The 19,814-nt window shown below is 32.7% G+C and overlaps 1 protein-coding gene across 7 annotated transcripts in view; it reads right to left on the bottom strand.

Annotated features, from left to right (window-relative positions):
* Window positions 1–19,814, bottom strand: part of LOC125050784 (RNA pseudouridylate synthase domain-containing protein 2-like) — a 245,885-nt gene that overhangs the window by 113,424 nt on the left and 112,647 nt on the right. Inside the window, exon 1 of one of the 7 annotated variants that reach the window (XM_047650789.1) lies at window positions 19,134–19,190. The exons of the other annotated variants lie outside the window; for them this stretch is intronic. The gene's annotated coding sequence lies outside the window, so the exon portion shown is untranslated. Of the gene's footprint in view, window positions 1–19,133; window positions 19,191–19,814 lie in introns of those variants that run through there. 7 annotated transcript variants of the gene reach the window in all.

The following is a 19,814-nucleotide window of genomic DNA, read 5'->3' on the forward strand; positions in this document are numbered from 1 at the left end:
ATTGCATTTAATACTGCCGATAAACTCGGCATGTCTTAGAAACAAAAAGTCGACGTGTGTGTCAGGCACAGAATCACCTACTTGCCTATTAGAAATGATCACGGAACAGATACAGAAATATGAGACCCAGACTTAAAAGTTTGTAGTAAAATTATTTGAAATTGTATTTAATTTACCTATATTATATACAATCTATATATATAAAAATGAAACCCGTTTTCCGTTGTCACGACATAACAAGAAAACGGCTTGACCGATTTGTCTGATTCTCTTTTATAAAATTCCTTGAAGTACGAGGATGGTTCTTACGGAGAGAAAAATTAAAAAAATTGAGTGAAAAAGTCTAAAAACAACACTTTTCTATATATATCTAAAGTTCAAGAGTTAGTGGAGGGGTTCCGGGAAGGTAAATTTTTATTTTTTGACATAATGAATTTGTTGTATTATCAACTTTCTTTTTTTATCTTACTAGCTAGACCGGTGTCCCGAATAGCAGAATAAGTATTAAAAAAAATAAAGAATCGATCTGTTAGGCGGTACGATGTTCGCCAGGCCAGCTAGTTTCAAATAATTTTAATGACTGACTAATGACTGTCATTAAAAATCTTATTATTATAATATATATTTTATAATAAAATATTAAAGCTGGATTATTTTTATAATTAGTAAATTAAAAGTCCTTTACGATACAAGTCAAGGGCACCCATTGTTCAGAATGACGTGACACCAACAGACGAGGTTAATGAATATTACCCGAAATACTGTCATTATTTTTTGTTTAATTTTATTAGTTACTATATACTTTGTATATGAAGTCTATAAAAAAACCTTTAATTTGACATTGTCTTGTTCGTAAGGTCACATTGAAAACATATTTATTTATTCAACTCACTCTTTTTTAAAACAATTGAGATATTTTAGAAAATAACAACGACTGAACCTATTTTAAAATAAGGAGTAGTCTACTGACACATCATAACATTTATCGTACAAGAAATATTTCTTGTTGGTAATAGGTCAAATCCCTAACGTAAACAAATAAAAATAAATTAGTTTGCCACTGCGCCTCACTGCGGGCCTACTTTTTATGATTGCATTTATTTTTCATAACCTGTAAATTGACTAAAATTGTTGGACATAAAAGACCGCGGTCCGCTATTAAACGATACTGTTGTACTGCGATTAAAAATTTTATGCTTGAATTATAACTTAGTTTAAATTGCTTTAAAAATAATGAATAAATAATAAACAGTAAATATAACTAAACCACCGCATTTTGTGAATTATTTGCTACCTTACGTAGATTTAAAAAATTACGTAATTTTTAAATAAATATTTTGTTGCAGTCAGATAAACGTTCCTCACGTTCTAGTATACATACAATATACATACTTATTATTTATATACATAACTATAAGATGTAGATAAATTATAAAAACGTAAAACTTTCAATCGCTTGAGTTTATTGTATTTTATGAATGTCCAATATCATAAGAATAATCTTTTTTTTATCAAGTATTGCAATCTATGAACAAAATTCATAATATTTTTGTGATATAGTATCTACAAGAAGTAAAAAGTATATTTACAATAATCTAATCCTTGCTAAAGCCCTAAGAATTTGTTAAGATAAAGGGTAAACATCTACTTAACATAAGAAAACAAATAGGATAGTATGTAAAAAACAAATTCCTGAATAATCAAAGCACATAGCATCATCGAACTCGAACTTTTAATTTCTTTAAACAAAGTGAGGGTTGGTGAAAAATGCGAAAACGAACGGCCGCTGACACAGATTTATTACGTAACAACGTCCGGGCATCACTTTCAGCGGTTTTAAATGTTACTAATTACTATCCGAGAGCAATTTAAAGACTTATTTATTTGACGGAGCATTTGGCTTCGCTGACTTCGGGATTCTTTTCTTTCTATCAACTGGGGATAATTAAAATTCTTCGGCGGCGAAAATTTATTTGCATTTTTTTTAAGAAATTCCCTAATTGTTGCTTTTAGACGCTCTGGGGTGAGTCAGATGAGATTTTATTGAGCGGTTCTACTCAGAAATGCATAATGGCGGGTAATTCATGATTATATACTCGATTAACAAGAAAGATAAGATTCGTCCGTTTATTTTATCTATGTATTGTTATAAAAATCGGACCAAAATAAAATCTTTTTTCTGAATGTACTAACTTACGTGTTGCCGAGCGACTATATGCTACCATATAGTCGCATATAGTCGTATACTAAATGTACATACTAGTAGCTATTTTCAGTAACTTATAATTGATTACTTTAAGTTGTTTAAAAACTGTAGAGTAGACATCCCATAAAATGAGTTTAAATAATTAAAAGATGAGTATCTCTATACTCATTACATGAAGCTCATCTCACTAGGGTTGACAAAACCTGTTAATAACAAGTTAAAGTCAGTCGATTGTATGAAAAATTGCTAAAAATACTGAAAACATTGTCATACCTACTACTTAATACTAAAAAGATCAAGAATGAGATGCTCAAGTTCAAGTTCAAGTCAAGCTTACTGATTAAGGTGGACTCACGGTTCGATGATTTGTAATATTTAAAACTACATAATGCTAAACGGCGAATCAACGAAGCTTTGGCGTCAATCACCTAATTTATATTGATTTAGTGGCTTCAGGGTGCAGCTCTCATGCCTGAGATCGTAGGTTCGATTCCCGGCAGGGCACTAATGGTTTTTCTGTCTATGCATATTTACCACTCGGTCGTACGGTGAAGGAAAACGTCGTGAGTAAACTGGCATGCCTTAGACCCAAAAAATCGCACATCTAAAAGGTTGTATTTTTTAATAATATAAAACTAATAAACATTGATTGAAACTCCATTTAGCTCATGAGCTGGCTGACAGGTACTATAGTCAACTGTGTCCTACTTCTACGCGTACAAAGCTACCATCGGCTAGTTAAAAAAGAAACAAACAATCCTCTATGTAATGAACAAACGAGAATTATCGTATAAAAAGCCTTTGACAATACGAAAAATATTTTTGCATAGCAAATTGTAAGAGCCACTCTAGTATAGGACAAAGCAAATGACATTGTTTACGTTCGCGTTTTAATGAGAATTTCAAATGTTTCAAATGTGGAGTACGCTACGCAAATGTGCGTGGAACGAGACGAGATATTATAAAATTAATTAATCTCTATATGCGATGTTTTCAAGCATGTTAACGTAATTAGAACGTTTTAAGAGCTATGAATGTTGTAATTTATGTTATTAGGTGGCTGTTGTGTTGGATATGCTTTCATTATAAAATATCAACTAGTGAATGAATGTTATGAAATTTTAGTTTGAAGAACAACAATCGAATATATTTTTATAGGGAGAGCAAATGAGCCAACAGGACGCTCATAAAGGGCAGCCCAAGGAGGCCCATATTTAGTGGGTACGTTGCCGGCCTTTGAGGGAGGAGTAGAAGAAGATCTCCACCGGGAGTCGATTCCACAGTTCGCTAGTTCGCAAAAGAAAGTGCCGTGTGAAACGGACTGTAGAAGACTTCCAGCCATCAAGGTGATGCTGATGAAATATCAACAAATGCATTAAAAATAATCGATGTATATAATTTATAGAAGCGATTACTATAATCCTTTCAACGTTCATATCATCATTATTGTTTAGGGCCAGCGATAAAATTTAATATTTACTAATTTTATCGAAAAAATTATCTATAGAGCCCCTCATAAATGTTAAAATAGTTACTCTACTTTACAATAATAGCAAACGTGGTTTCAAGGTTACCGAGTGTGCTAGAATTAAATATTACTGGTTTTTTTATTTAGGGAATAAGGTAGGATTTTCTCTAAGCAATCGACTTTTGTTGCAAACACAACTCTCATCTTTTTTAAACTGAACATTTCTAAGAACCAGAAAAGTCTTTCACTAGCAATTGAACTAGGCATACCTAGAATAAACTAGTCACCATTAAACAACAGTGGCAGGTCAAATCCATTACAAAGTCATGCCATCACAGAGTATTCAGTCAACTATATGTCTTACAGCGTAGAAGTAAATTTGTGTTAAGCACAGCTACCAAAAGAAGTTTCTATAAAAAACTGAATATGGTTCACATTTTTAGCTTCGCTCTTCAAAACCAAGCTGTACCACACTAAGACTACGCTAAGATCAGGATGCAAACAGACTGGGGGCTCACCTGATATTAATTAATACACCATGAACACTCAATGCCAGGGGGCTCGCGAGTGCATTGCCGGCCTTTTAAGAAATGATAAGTTTTTTCTTAAAGGTCGAATTGCTTCGGAAATACTTCAGTGGGCTCAGCCTCTCTTAGAGTAATTAATCCAGGAGTGTAGTTATTATTAAATAAGTTTCACCAATCGTCGAGGAAGGTAACTCGATTCAATTAAAACTTGAGCACCGGCTTCGATCGTATACGATCTCTAGTTTCGTTTGATTTGGAATCTCAATAATAAACTTTGAAAATCTACTGTGCCTTTATTAAATTCCAAGTGTCTTTTGTCTTTCTAATCGACTGTTTCTATTCCAGATTCCCCTTAGCCACAAAAAATAAAGTACTCATATGTCTATTTCCATCACTGCAATTAGACAAAAAGAGACGAAAGAGTATAAGGGAGTTAGATTTTAAAGTTGAAAAAAAACACGGTTACTTACGTTATATTCCGATTTTTATATAAAAGTTATTTTATAGCCGTTCAAATATTCTTACACATAGCACCACGCAAATTAAAATGAGTAATAATGAAACTCTCCCAGCTAATCCCAAAACCTGAAACAATCTAACATTTCTTGCTTCATCTATTTTAGATATTCTATTGTAGTAACGTTTTAACTCCACTGACACCAAAGTGACATAAATAATGATCTTTTAAATATATATTTTTGTTTCACAAAAATTCACGAACAATAACATGTGGTATTTAGAATAAATATCGCTAGAATGTCATGCTTTCCAAATTTTTGTATTCATTTATAAGATTATCTTGTGGAAATTTGAATAGGTTTTACAATTTTGAATTTAATTTGGAAAAATATGATGAAACTTAAAAAAAACAACAAAACCAGTGGCGCTACAATCCTTTGCCTCAAATTTAAAAAAAAATCGGTTGTCTGTAAAGTCGGTTTACTGACGATAGTTGAACGTGACAACGTCATAAGAAAATACAAATTGTGCCTCTTTGTCGCTCGTTCCGCGCTCTCGCTTGCACTTCAAGCCTTAAATGGAACGCCTCAGAGCGATGTAACGCCGCATAAGTCATGTTTTTTCGTGCGTGCAGCCGGCTCCATCGAATTATAAGACGTCACGTCAAAAAATTATATATGTTTCGTGATCATTTGTTATTTGTAAGTATAAAGTAAGTGATCATCCATATGAGCCTGACAAACACCGTCGACTTTTTGGGTTTACGACATGCCGGTTTCCTCACGATCTTTTTCTTCAGGTTTTGTCAAACAGCGGACAGGGCGGGACGGCGACGCGGCGTGGATGTCACACCGCGGACGTGATAACCCTTTAAGCGTCACGTCGGCCGACCCGCCGCACTCGGCGTGATTTTTCGAGCATTTAGAAACAAGCTCTTTGAGTTTCTTTCCTATTCATTACCAAATCACTGATTTCAAGCTCGCATTTTTGTTTGGAATGACCCAAATCATACAAAAAAATGTGCTCGAACACTTTCGAGTAGTTTTTCAACTCTCTCCATATCCATTTTAGTAGTTGCAGACAAAGCTATCGTCACGTTGGGCGCGACGTCTCCCGACCCGCTATCTGTTTGACTACTACAACGAAAACACATATAGCACAACGTGTAGCGTCGCGCTGAAATACCGTCGGGGGCGGTGACGGGACACGACGGCTCTGTGTGACATTTCCTATATTAATTAGTACATTACAACTGCTCACGTCGCGCCAGCGTCGCATCGCCGTCCCGCCCCTTCCGCTGTTTGACCAAAACCTTTCACCGTCCGAGCTAGTATCTAATGCCCATATAGACAGGAAAGATATTTATTTTTTATTTTTATAGAACAGGGGGCATAGCGGCAGGAGGCTCACCTGATGTTAAGTGATACCGCCACCCATGGACACTCTCAATGCCAGACGGCTCGACTGCGTTGCCGGCGTTTGAAGAATTGGTACGCTCTTTTCTTGTGCAGAGCCGGGGTTACACGCAACATATTATGACCTCGCGGGATGAGAGTCGCTCAAGCCACTAGGCCAACACTTGTTCGGAAAAATAAGACAAAAGCTATTTTTTTACTTGCTATAATGTTTGTCTGCCTTTCAAGGTTGCGGTTTGATACCCAAAGTTCCAGTATTTATAAAATCGCAATTTTTTGTGAATTGTAATATAAGGCGGTTTAATTAGTTATAAAAGTTTCTAAAAAACTCAAAACAACAGGACTGAGAAAAATACTTAGTACAGGCATTTAAACATGCCTGCGACAAATGTCTACAACTTGGTCTGCCAATAATTACAGTAAAAACCTTTGTTTATTCCAACAATTCTACCGGTTAATCAAAAGGAATTTTCCTCCAGGTGTGCCAGAACAACGAAACGAAATAATAATGTAGTGCAGGACCACGCCAATTTTGACATACCTACAGTTTCACAGGTTTAGTGAATAACGCACTTGTCAAAAGGAGGCTTCGATGAATAAATAATTGCCATGCGCGTGCAACTAAACTGCGAAGACAATTCACTTATGCTTAATTATATTTACAAGAATGAAAAAGCATAAACATTTTTATTGAACATCGCGGTTTAGCTAATGGATTTGAAAATTTTATGTTCGGTTTATCACTAATTTTACACATTTATTAACCTAGCATTATTTTATGGCGCCGTAAAAATACGATTAGATAAAAAACGGCATTCTTTAAACATTGTATGCAATTGCTTGGATATGAGGTACTTACTATAAATACGAATTTATTTTTATATTCGAATAAAATATGAAGGATTTTATTGGTAATAAAAATGACTATTAATGTTTATTAATTATATAAATTAAACAATGGATCAAATCAACCCACCTCACTTTTGACATAATCATAATCCAATAAAAATGCGCCGATGCGTAAAATCAGAAGTTACCACACATTAACATACATTTAAATGAATTAGTTAAATTTTATTGAATAATAATTATTAAAACCAAGTCCACAATTTAAAGTGGGTTGAACCCCGTTTATAGACTACCGAATTTTTCTTTTACGCAAATCTCTCTCATATCGTACAGAAAATTTCATAAAAATCATGATAATTTGAATTTAAATGGAGTAATAATTAATACTTATTACATTTAATTTCTTCAACTTCAAATCATACAATCAACACAAAGTACTTCAATACTTGTCTGGTATTGAATAGTAATATCCAAAATATTGTACAAGGCTTTCGTGAGCTTTGAAAGAGGCTATATTCACAAAACGCTTCAGACATCTAGTTACAGCGATCTAAACTGTAAACATAATATCGAGGAGCACATAATCTCTGGCTTGAAAGGATCCGCAATGATGCGCGCAGATTCCACTTGTTTGCTCGTTCGCCCTCAGAGATTTATTATACTAGAAGTATCCTCAATAAGGCTCCATAAATTTAGATCAGTCTATCATCTTAATATGAGATATAAAAAATCAATTGATCATAGGAATTTTGAACAAGTGAGTAAAATTTGTGTACCTTTTGTTAATGCAAGCAAAATAAAGAAGTTATTAGTTTAGTTGTTAACTTTTCTAACCGTTTGGTTGATAAACTTTCTAATTAGGCAAGTAGGGTATTCTCTGGGAATCAAGTCTTAGTCCTCCGCGTTAAATACGCCGTGTCTAGCCAGATTCATTTCGCTATAAACCTATGAAATTTCTAATAGTGAAGCTATTGACACAAATAGACCTATCACTTTCGGTTCGTACTAAGCGTTCTTGCTGTGAACTATCTGAGAAATTTACCATAAGCCATACGAGAGAATTGGCAATTCACTCGGGTCCCACCACTAGAGACAAAGAATAATTTGTAATTTATAATTAATCCAGTCATGGCCCTTTTACAAAAGCATTTACGCACAAGGTTCGACAGATCCTTTTAAAAATTTGCTGCAGGCAAAATTCAACAGTGAAAAATTTAAACGGAAAAAATTTACATGCTCTTCTAACTTTTTCCCTTTCAAAATTCAGGAAGCACGAGTCACGCCGTGCACACATGTGAGCCGTGTGTTGTTCGCATGAAAAAACTACGTTTGGACACGGTCCATGGGCGTAATCAGCTCTTTTTACTGTCATAAATCAACTGTGACGTCATCCCTCCATTCAACTCGCAACGCTGCTACCACGGAATTCGCTGGAAACAATTTTAAAATGAAACTTCTTAGTTTTAGGGAAAATATGATTACGAAGTATCAAACACAAATTCTAAAAATTTTTTCCAAAAATATACTTAATCCACGAATGTATTTATCACGTTAAGACAATGTAAAAATTACGTGTTTGCATAATAAATGTGAAAAATACTAATGTTTCATAAATATTACTTTAGGTTTTTTTTCCACATTTGTATAAAGAATGTTATAACTATAACCATTAAAAAAAGTGTTGAAATAAGACCGAGCGATGAAAAAGTATATGACGTCATTTTATTATAGTATGAAATATTTTTATAACATTTTATCTGCGGTTTGCTATTCAGTAATATAACTGGCGGTGAAGCTTTTACCTACCACATAGTGGTAGTAAAAAAACATATGTTTAGCAGTGGCACAAGGCGTTTCATATTTAAATATTAATTATATTTCGGACAGGCCTACGTGTAGCAAATTCAATCTGTTGTTATTGTGAAAGGACTTACTATTAGATTATGGTGAAAGAAAATGAATAAAGTACAAAATTCTTCGTATACCTATTATATCCCCGATTAAACAAACATAGTTTCGGTTTGGTTTATGTCTCATTATACATAGTTTAATTATGAAAAATTTATGAATCTACAATCCTAATTTGAGATACAATAGTTTTTATATCGTCCTTATAACACTGGTGTCATTTCGCAAATAAATACACATTGCTTAAGTGTTTGCAATTTTACATATATGACTATATTCATAGTGTTAAAGAACAGTGCAACTCCACTACAAATTGTAATGCTTGGTCAACGATTGATTTGGGGAAGAATATCTTCGAGTTTTTAATTTTATCTCCAGCGAATGGCTTAAGTACACGTTAAATCTTAGCGATTAAGTTAATTTAGTCAATGTGTATTTCAATTGCTATAAAGTACAGAGATTCTATTTAGTTGCAAGCGCAATGCAAGTTTTCCTCAGTACCAAGCAGTCAAAAGTCTATTGATGATGTTTTAAAAGGGCTTTTTCCAATGTCGACCTAAATTTAACGTAACACGTAGACAAACGTTCGTTGCTTTCCCCAACCGCTATTTGTGAATCTGGCAAAGCGCTTACGGAAGCGTGTCGTGGTCTTTTTTCTAAAGATATTGTGTTTTTTTAACTCTGAAAATTCAATGCGCAGCGCTGTGTCAGTTTTACTGGCACGTCTAAAATATTTTACGTTTAATGTGAGAGAAAATGTTTTTATTTCCTGTCCTCGGTTTAGTTCTGTTTGAGGTGTATTTTTTATTTAATGTGTAATTTTATATTCATCCTTAGACATTTTTTATAACTATGGTGTCTCGGTCAATAGTTGTGGATGATATAAAAATTACTTTTAAAACTGAAACTTCATTAACGCCTACGTAAAACAATTGTGTGAAAGACAATCAATCGAAGCAAACAAACTCCGCTTTAAAAAAATTGTTCGTTACCTTTGATGAGACGGATGTCTGAGTTCTGACACGACCGAGAGCAAGCACAGGACAGCTTTACGGGTTCATTCAAGGCGTAAGCACTAACTTACCATTTGTTTATAGTTTACTAGCTGCCCCCGCGAACTTCGTTTCTCCTTAATGCCTAGCCTACCTTTTTAGTACATACTAACATGCAACATTTTGCTAGACTGTTAGGTATTCCGGAATGATAATTTATTACGTTTTTCTGTGATTTTACTCTATATAAACCTCACAGTTTAAGTTATAAGTTCTTAAGTAACGAATAAAAATAGGGGTTGATCGTAGACGGCAGTTGATAATTAAGGGTTGTATGTATTTTGCTGTATCATAAAAAATTAAACAAAAAAATTGTCTATAAAATAAAAAAACTATTTTTGGGGTGGACACCCGCTATCACTATGGGGTTTGAAAGATAGATAGTAGCCGATTCTCAGACTTACTGAATATGCATAATAAATTCATAAGAATCGGTCAAGCCGTTTCGGAGGAGTATGGGAACGAACATTGTCAATTTCCCCACCTGGGATTTCAGCGCATGAACCCCATACAACCATTAAACCAACGAGACATTTAACAGACTAGCCGAGGCAGATATTTTAAACAATAGGATAGTTAGGATTACCATCCAATTATTTCACTGAACGTTCTTTACAAGCATTTACGCTTAAGCACAAAAGCTCTACTAATGCGAACAATACACATAATTAGTATCATTTATAACGTTGCTGATTACCCGAGAGGTGTGCATTAGTATATACTAGTATTCATAGAACTGGGTCATTTCACATTGTTGAAGGCGCTATTAATCCAACTGAGGGGGTAAAAAATGAGTTTCACGCTCGCAAACCATTTTATAAACGAGATTTATAAGATATTTTACGTACCACTTCTATATATTACTATTAAAGTGACTTAATCTTGAGTTAAAATTGTTTGTAGTTTCTTAAGTTGACTGCGACTAGATTTTTCTGGTTTATTTATTATGAACAATATTTTAGTGCCTGAATTATAATTATAACATTCGCTTGTTTTTCCTCTAAGAACAATTCAGTATTAAGATTTCTTAAAAATAATGTAGGTATGTTATATTATTATGTCCTTACACTCCCTTAATGATGTATAAATCAGAAACCTGTGTTTGTTTTACTTATGTAAAAGGATAAATATGATAATTAGCCTATTAGATATGTCCTAATTCGAAACCCGATGAATTTAATCCAGATTAACAAGTTTAATAAACAACTTGGCAATTATTTTTCTGGTCATGATTAAAATAATTATTCATTTCAAACTTTTGTAATCGTAATTTTATTTAAGTTAAAGAGTTTAAAAATGTACATTTACCAAAACCCTTGACGACAACCTTTGAAAGAACATAGCTAAAGCGCCTCATTTTTATATAATTTAGTTTATCAACATAATACTGTTGAATGTCAGACGATGTGAGTAAATGCCACCGTCTAATATTTTCTTTTCAACTCAAGGCTGCCCCAATTTCAATAGAGATTAATTTAGCATGTTTTGATAGAAAATGTTTTAAGAATACAATTTAATATACTAAATACATTACTATGTTAAAAATGTAACAGGACGGAGTGAATGTATGACATAATAAAAGAATGACGCACATTATTGAGCAGTTTTGCCTTGTGATGAAATAAAAATGAAATCGCTAAGATCGTGCTAGGCCCCGCTATACACAAGGCGATGTCAATGTTATGGAAGATAACCAGCTGTAGCAGCTAGACATGGGGTCTCTTGGTAGAATGCTTGCGCGACCCTAAGTTACCCTAACAGTGATTGGTGGTAGTATACACATATTTTCTTATGTGTATAACCCTTGTCGTACAATAAACGAAAACGAAACGTAACGAACCTAAGAAAACAACACTCGCAGAAATGTGTCTTCTTGTTACCAGGATTCATACGTTGCGTTAGCAATCAATAATGAAAGCTAACTTATACAAATAATAATCGTTTTACAAAATCATAATTTATTACCACCAACTCAAAACGTGGTTTCTACAGAAAAGAAACAGCAAAAAACTTAGTAGCTGAAGTAACGTTTTTAAGTGTTTATTTAGTATTTCTTAAGTTGTCCAAAAGCATTACTAAACTCCTTATAACTAAGCCACACTATAGATCTTAATTAAACGATCAAAGCTAAGACCCAATCATACGTTTCCACCACCTTATAGATTGTATCCAAACATGTAACTAAACTTACTCCGTAATACAAACAAAACCTTCTGAGGACATCCCTTTTAAGATATTAAGGCTTCGCGAGGTCCCGTGACCCTTTTCAAATAAATAGCCTTTATGAGATGTCTCTCTATTTTTGTGCCTTTGATAAGTTTGTCAATACCGAAGTATATTGAACTTATTTGGAGCTTCCGACACGTTAGGGTTTTGGTATTCTGATTCGTATGATTTATCTTATATGGGATTGTGTGGTATACTAGCAATAAGAGGCTTTTCGGTTCGGCCTTTGTTGATTTTATTTATAATATATATATATGTCAGAAACGTGCGCTGGTTGATTGATTTGATTTACTTTGCTAAGTTACGATTCTACACTTTTTTATGTAATAGAAGGCAAACGGGCAGGAGGCTCCTGATGTTAAGTGGTACCGCCTCTCATGATCACTCACATTGCCAGAAGGCTCGCAAGTGCGTTGCCGGCCTTTCAAGAATTGGTACGCTCTTTTCTTGAAGGACCCTAAGTCGAATTGGTTCGGATATACATAAGAGGGCAGCTGGTTCCACATAGTGGTCACTTACTGCATTAAGAAACGCAAACTATTATATTGTTTGAACTCTAAACAGTCAACTAACTACAAAAAGACAAAAAAGGAATTAATATTAAATCGTCAAGTGTTAACTGGAATGGCCTGACAAGGGATTACTTACAAATAAGATATAAGGTATGGCCAACTTTATACCAAAAAATTGTAAGGTTTATAATATATTTTGTATACTGAGATTATAATATACTTTTGTACTATATATCATTCAATTCAATCATTAAAACAAATGATTTAAATCTGATATCTAACAAACGCCCGTACATTTACGAAAATTCAAATACAACATTACATATGGATCTTGTTCAACGACCTTTGACAGATTACTAAACCGTTCCAATTTTACAAATGCAGCTAGAAAATACCACAACTGAACAGAAATCATAAGCAAAGTAAAGAAATTGACCTTATTTCCTTACGAATAATTACAACATTAAAAGTTATTTAAAGACAATCATTAAGACGTCTGGTTTCAAAGAGATTTTATGGATCGTTTAGCGGCGTTTGCTGATTATTTCGAGATGAAATGTTTGAAGTGTTTTGTAGAGCATTAAATGTACTCAACGTTTGGCGAACATGAATGGGACCACTCAAGAAATTGATGGCGCCAAGGTATGATATTAAATTAGGTATGCTTCTATTAAAATGTATACCTAAATAGCCTAACTATATCGAGACAAGACGTATTGTTACACATTGCCAATGTTTATGATAAAACTAAAGTATGAAATATATACAAATATTTATTTCGTGAAATTACGGAATTTATATTGTTTTTAATATAACAAGGGGGCAAACTGGCTGGAACGGCTTAGGGTCCTTCAAGAAAAGAGCGTACCAATTCTTGAAAAGCCGGCAACGCACTTACGAGCCTTCTGGCATTGTGAGTGTCCATGGGAGGCGGTATCACTTAACATCAGGTGAGCCTCCTGCCCGTTTGCCTCCTATTACATAAAAAAAAAATTATCTTATCTTATGTGATACCACTCATTACCTGAAGGCCAACGACAACCAAATTTTAAAATTTTAAACGTTTATTGATAAAAGTTTATAAAAAAACTAGTCTGATTTATTCGAATCAATATTACACATCTCTATCTATATAATTGTTCTCTGTGTGTGTTTGTAATTCTCACAAACTCCTCCTGAACGGCTGGATTGATTTTGATGAAATATCAAGTGGATTGAAGAAGGGTTTCGAGTAAATTATATTATTCATTATAAGTTTGATATTTTTTTATTGAAAACGTGAGTAAACAGGACGTCTGTCGGGTCTGCCAGTTTTAATATAACTCGCGCAACTAATTTTCAAGGTCTATAATAATTAAAGTAATGCTCTAGTTATCTTAAGATTTATAAATAAATGATATTTCTTTATGCGAAGTTTGGTAGAGAATTTGTTACAAAACACACTTAGAAAACTATAAGATTTTCCAATGTAGTCCACTTCATGATGATATGATAGTTGTAAAAGCTACCCCATCCTCACATCATACACCATCACTGTCTGCAAAAACAAATGTAAGCAAATGTAGTCAGTATGAGATTTAAACCTCATAAAATATTGTTTGTTTGTTGAGGAACATAAATAGTCTGGACCAAGCCGAATAATACAATATAACGTTGTATCATTAAAAAAGGTAAATCTAATATTTTATTTCAAATAAATATCATTTTATTCAGAAAGGAAAAATCGTATTCCAGACGTATCAAATAGATAATTGAAATGAAAATCTTATAAAATATTTTTAATATCGCATTTCATTTTCTTTCAATAATAACAAATCTTAATAAAAGCGATCATAATTCTGTTTGTGGATCAAAAGTAATCTGAGCATTAATCTTCATTTCGTATAAAATCCCATTAAGATGAGGCGAACGTGTCCATAATAATTCAATATATTTTGATTTACGATGACCGCTCATATTTTATGATTACTTTACGTAATGTACTGTTCTTTAAATATACTTTATAAGGCTTTGATTAACATTAAGTGTGTATGAACGTTGAACATAATAATACAATGAATGTATAAAACAGATATTATATCCTTTATATAACTTGGTAAATATACGTTTAAGATAAAGCTTCATCGAATTCAAAAATAAAACTTACAGTTCTTTTGATTATCTCAACGTCCATAAATCCGCCCGCCCAAGCTCCTGCTAGAGCTTGGGCGCTTTGTTTGCTTACATCTGCATTGATTCATACCGCTGTTTGTAAACAAGGTTTTGATCGAAAGTCTAGAATCCCGTTACGAGAATGAAATAAAATTGATTTTATTCACTCAAATAAGAATAATTTCAGCAAATTATTGAAGTGAAAAAAATTTACACACATTTGTCACATTTTTCGGTTACGCGCCATCTTTTTCTTGTCCCTACCACGGTTGATCCGAAGAGATTCGAAGCCATTAGTAACAAAAATATATAATAACGATAACAATGATAGTAATACTAATAATTCTATTACAATTAATGAAATTCTGTAATAATCTTAGTACTACATAGTAGTACAGTAATAAGTTAAAATGAAATAATTGTATTTGTATTCATGTCTATGATAATAAAAGCCTTTTGTTAAACTTTATCTAATTTAACTTTATTTAATCAATTTCTGTAAAGTTGCATATATAGTAGATCGTTTTTCGAAAAATAAGGTCATAAAGAAGTTTCACTTCTTACGTGTGTACACACCTAGTACACGCACACATTTTTTATTTTTAAAAAGAATCTGTTATATATTGCATAAATTAATTCGTAATCGAGCTTTTAGTTTGTATTCGAGTATAAAAACTAATTCTTTAATATTGAAGCATATATACTTAATCGATATTTATAAATAAAAAGCTATCGGAATGTGGGCAAGAGTAACTACAACGACTTTTATAGCCCAGATAAATACTGTTAAACGAATAAAGAACACAGTCTTAGTCTGTAACTTGGTGAATCCAGCACATCAGAGCTGGAGTAAAATGACCTGACCGAAGCAATTAAGCTAACTCAGTTCCCAAGTTAACCCCAGTAAAATCATAACAAATATTTAAAATAAATAATTTATAAATAATAAATTTAGTATTTAAAATTTTAAAGCAAAAATGTGCTCGTTGACAAATTAAGCCAGCTTAAGTTATCCGTGCAGCAATATACAATGCAGTTTTAAGAACTCAATTACACAAGGCTTATATTCGAGAGGCCTGGATTTAAACGTCCACCATTTCAGGCTCACATACATTTGATTTAATTTTTGTATTGTGTCAGCGAAATTTAAAATATTTATATTACGAAAATATAAGGTCTATTTATATTGTGAGAATTAATAAAGAAACAAAACAATATTCTTAATTATACAGCGCAATTGAATGCGTCTAAAAAGAAATCTTACTTTTATTACGTCAATAAGATGTCAGTTATACTAGCTGACCCGGCAAACGTTCGTTTAGTCATGTATATTATTTCTAGGAAACATTTTTTTAGTTTAATAAAAATAACTATCTACAATAATAAAACATAGGAGCTGATCGTAGACGGGTGAAAATTAATTATAAATTTATTAAAAAAATAAAAACAATTTTTTTTGGGGTTGACACCCTTCACTTTTTTGAAAGATATATAGTATCCAATTAAATTTATTAGCATAAAAATTTCATAACACTCGGTGGAGTATGGGAACGAAAATTGTGACACGAGAATTTTATATATTAGATTATGGCATTTTTTATTGAACAATGCTGTTAGAACAGTAAATTTTATTCCACCCGTTTAGTCCGTACGCCCACATTGCGCTACATTTCTATACAAAAATATGCAGATTTTATCAAAAAAGTCATACTAAGCGTACACGGCTATTTTGCCTTAAATATTTACTATCCACTATAAGAGAATTTAGAAGCTATAAGAATAAACTTATCCTTTAAGTTCGTCTTAGTATTAAATAGCGAATGTCACTCTTCGTTACAAAACTTATATAAACACGCCGTACGCGTTAGTGTTGAAGTTGCGAGTTCTTATTTTCAGTTGTTAGAACACAATTCTATTATAAACTTATTACTAAAGCTAGTTACGTCAAGAGTTTGTTTGTGCTTTTAATTCGTTTAGTTCGCGTTGCCTCTGAGATGAATAGTTTTGAAATTTATTAGAACATTAATATTAATACAGTTTTATCCTTAAGCTACAGGCAGGCGTCCGCGACTAATTCATTTGGATTAAACATTTTTTTTTAACTATGACATTTTTAGTATTAAATTATTAAAAGTGAAAATTTGTGATTTTGGTTTTAGTTTATAGTATATGCAACAGTAAAATGGTACTTAGGTAACATTTAAATATAAATGTATTTAAATACGTCTAAGGGTATCCGATTTCAAAATATATAGAACATAATCTAGGTGCTATACTGGGCAAGTGTGGGATAGCACGAGTCTATTTTTGGTTCTAAGTTATAGAAGTTCATGGTTTCTGTTGACAGTAAATACCTTTACATTTACATCTAAGACTTGTACGCAAACCTACTTACCATCTCCTCTAGAAATTAGTGAATATATCCATAAACTCCTAAAACTTTGGACCTATATATGATTAAAAAAAAAATCTTCTCAACGAAATTGTTTGGAGACATTTGTGCCAGGAAAGCCTGCCAGAAGCAGAATTATGGCAGATACCGCCGCCCTAGAGTCCGTGTGCGTTTATACTACTTGCCCGTTGGCCCCTTGTTCTATAAAAAAAGTGCCTGGCAGCTCAAATTGATCATCATACTCAATACTATTCAATCCTACAATATGACATAAATACAGGCGAACTACTAACCTCCCTTTTTTGAAATTGGTTAAGATTTATCGTCAAATACCCAGAAGTATTAGAATAATGGCCGAAACTCTATGGTCTAATATTATGTTGAAATGACATTTTCAACTTAAAGCATTCCTCGAATCGTATCGAAACTGACCAGACGTTTTAAGCTTTTCAGCACAGCTTTCACGCTTGTCGCATATTTCAATTATGTCAGTGACTCCAATGGTTGACCTGCTTCGCAAATTACACCACAGAATTAATTAGTTTAAAATATATTTTTAAACACGTCTTCAGTTTGGAAAGTAATACATTGCTTTGTTATAATTACCGTATAACAATATTCTACTAGTTTCAAAAGTTTTTATGTAAATACATACCTTTTTGTACTGAACTCGTAGGTGGTAACCGTAAGTCTTAACTTAAGTACGCTAAAGACCTATCACAATGGCTTAAGTAACATAGGTTTAAAGGTTACTTAAGACATTAGGGAGCCCTAAGCCTAAGGATTTAAATAAGTAGAAACTAAAAGATATTACTAATGGGCTATGCTTAAATGGCAAAACATTGTTCTTTAAAGATATTATCATAAACATGGATAAGTATTTTAATAAAAGTCAAAACAATTCATCAAATTTATGGCATATAACGGTAAACGGTCTCTGTTATAAATAATAGCTATAAATATATAAGAAGCATACAAGTTACATTACAGCGAAAATAATAAGATTTAAGTGATCCCGAGAGGTCGTCCAAGTCAGACTTTATGAAGCACTTTGATGTAATTTTAAAGACAGCTCATACTACTTGCTTGTAACCCGCCTCTCAAACTCCACTGTACATTAGAAATAGTAAATTTTGCATAGGTTTGGGTATATTATATTTGATTTATACTTTTTACATATAAAATAAGAAAATGTTAAGTTATCACTTCATTTTAAAGTAATATTTTGATATTATATCTACCATTTATATATACGAAAGAGAAATTATTTAAGACAGTTTATTGTAGCTAAAATCCGTTAAAGTTATAAAACGATTGTTATAGATGTGGTGACAGTAAATTAATTAGAAATAATGTTTATATAACAATATCGAATTTTATTACAGGGGGAATGCTAATTTCCTTTGTCGAAGTGAAACGTCAAAAGCAGCAGTGAAAATTGAATGAAAACTTCAGATTTAAGGATATTGGCAGTAAGTCACCACCAATACCAGATTCGAAGGAATTTTAATAGGTATTGCATTTTACTTTTAATATATATATTGTTAAGTCTAAATTAGTGTGCAAATAGGATTGACCAAATTTCGTTTTAAAGAAGAGAATAATCTCTTCTTCCAGTACATTCAGCCAGTAAGGAAGCCTAACACCTGTATAAGTCTTAGAAATCTAATTTAATCATTTGCCCATATCACTCTCTCATATATTTTTCGGTCAACATATTGATGGTCACAATATATATATTAGTTATACTGCCTCATCGTTCTAGCAGATCACGACGCCTCTCCGCACATTTTTGTACTATCTGTCTCAAACATTAGTTTCAATGTACATATACCACTGAGTCCGAAAAAGCCTTGAGAAGCCCGTTTATGTCAAAACCTGAATCTCAAAGCCACAAATGTGTAGCTAAAGAGAAGTTATATGATATTTTATAAAAACCGTAAATTCAATTTCCAAATAATAACATACCGTTTCCCCTTTTTATGAAGCAATTAAATGTTTTCTTTGGCACGCCCGTCAGCTTACCTGAAACGAAAAGTTGTAAGATTAATTCGAATATCGCGTTTTATGCCAACATTGGTAACTAATGGTTCATGCTTGTTCTTTATATCAGTTCAATATGTCAGAGTTTAATTACCCCTTTTCTATTGACTGATAAATAAGTAGGTGTTATTTTACTTGTGAATAATTAGTTTCGAGTGTGATTGCCTAGTTTAAGTGCCGCAGTGGTCCAAGAGATATATAGTATGTTACATATTGTATACCCGTCATAAGATGAGGTCGTAGACCCAACCAACAACTTAAGTCAAGCACAGAAGGTTTATCAATTATGTGCCTATAAAGAAAATGAACAAATGCAGAAATGAAAATCATATCATTCGTTCATACAGGTAACACGATGTTCACACAAACATAAAAAATACACTTTTAAATTTACTTTTATTGCCAGCTCTCAATTAACCCAGCAATGCCCAGTTTCTTTTTAAATTATTATTTTTGTATTTGATGCAATAACCTCACTTAAAATAACATTAATAAAGAGAAAAACAAGTTGTTTTTAAAAAAAGTTGTTTATTTTGCGAAAAATTAAACGTGTCCATATGGACACGCTAAGCGTTAAGGTGTACAAATTAAATTATATCTTCACTA

Source organism: Pieris napi, chromosome 7 (assembly GCF_905475465.1).
Source record: "Pieris napi chromosome 7, ilPieNapi1.2, whole genome shotgun sequence".
In the NCBI taxonomy this organism is placed as follows: domain Eukaryota; kingdom Metazoa; phylum Arthropoda; class Insecta; order Lepidoptera; family Pieridae; genus Pieris; species Pieris napi.